Source organism: Herpailurus yagouaroundi, unplaced genomic scaffold (assembly GCF_014898765.1).
Source record: "Herpailurus yagouaroundi ecotype Mexico unplaced genomic scaffold, PumYag 196, whole genome shotgun sequence".
Classification (NCBI taxonomy): Eukaryota; Metazoa; Chordata; class Mammalia; order Carnivora; family Felidae; genus Herpailurus; species Herpailurus yagouaroundi.
In genome coordinates this window covers 32,027,602-32,028,823 of record NW_024412427.1, presented here as the reverse complement: position 1 = coordinate 32,028,823, position 1,222 = coordinate 32,027,602, and positions in this window count along the sequence as shown.

Sequence of the window (1,222 nt, the reverse complement as noted above, 5' to 3'; positions counted from 1 at the left end):
CTTTTCCCTCCCCTCTCCCCCCCCCCTTTTCTTCCCCTCTGGCTCTTCCCCCTCCCCGCAGGCCAACGTGTGTTATTTTATTTGTCTAGAGAGAGCCTATTTGTTCAGTGATGTGTGGCCTCCTGGCCGCCAGCTTTAATGGGGAATGCGGAGGCTTGGTTTCTGTGAGCATTAGCATACAGCTGCCTGCTCGCTGCCCCGGCCCCGGCGCTCGCCCGCCGCATCCCAGCCTTATCATCACCTCTTCTCTCAACCAGAAAACAATCAACAGCTCCTCACACGCGGCCACTTTCGAGCCCCTCTCCCTGCTTCTTGGCTCACACTCCCTCACCCGGTGCAGCGCGTTCGCGTGCTCGCTTTCCCCCCCCCTCTCTCTCTCTCTCACACACACACAGACTCCCTTCTAAGGGTAAATATTGACTGGCTGGCTTTACATTTTCTCCTCCTTGCAGTGCTCCCTTCCCCCTATCACCTCTTTTCTTTTTCTTTGGCCTTCCTGTGATATTTGCTTATAAGGAGCCATTTTCAGAAAGGGGGTGGGCACACTTGTTATAAACCCACATACAATCATTAGAGGCATCTGCGAAACATGGTCATCGCATGTGATTTGCGAGAATAAAACTTGGGGAAATTCGGTGTTTTCTTGTCACTATTCTTTGTTCAAAACTATAGAATTTCAAGGTGAGCCTTACAGCCCAAGACATCCCAACAAATGTTGTAATACGTTAAGGAATTCACGCATTCACCTGTCTCTACAGGATCTATGCTCTTGCAGACAGAAGTCCAAATATTGTTCTTTCTGAATCCCCCCCCCCCTTTTTTTTGCCAGGCCTTGCCGTCGGTGAGGAGTAAATATCGTTATTCTCCCAAAGCCCTTAATACAGCCAATTTCAATCAGTGACTCTTGGATACTTCCCTTGTCTTACTAAAGTTGTCCGTCGGTGGTAAAATGCTGAAGTCAGCACATATATGCCTAAGTTCCTGCCTAGACTCAGGAAATTACTCACTTTGTGAATATGGGACGATGGTGAGAATGACTTCATCATACATTTTGTAGACTAAAACCCATTCTGGACATTTGCAAAGGAAAACTTACTACCACATATATCCATCATTCAACATCAAGGTTGGCAGTTGTCATTTGGGGTCACATTTATGTGACTAGAAGCCTTTTAATTATAATACTGGGTCTCAAATTCTGTTGATCCTTTTGAGGTTTTTC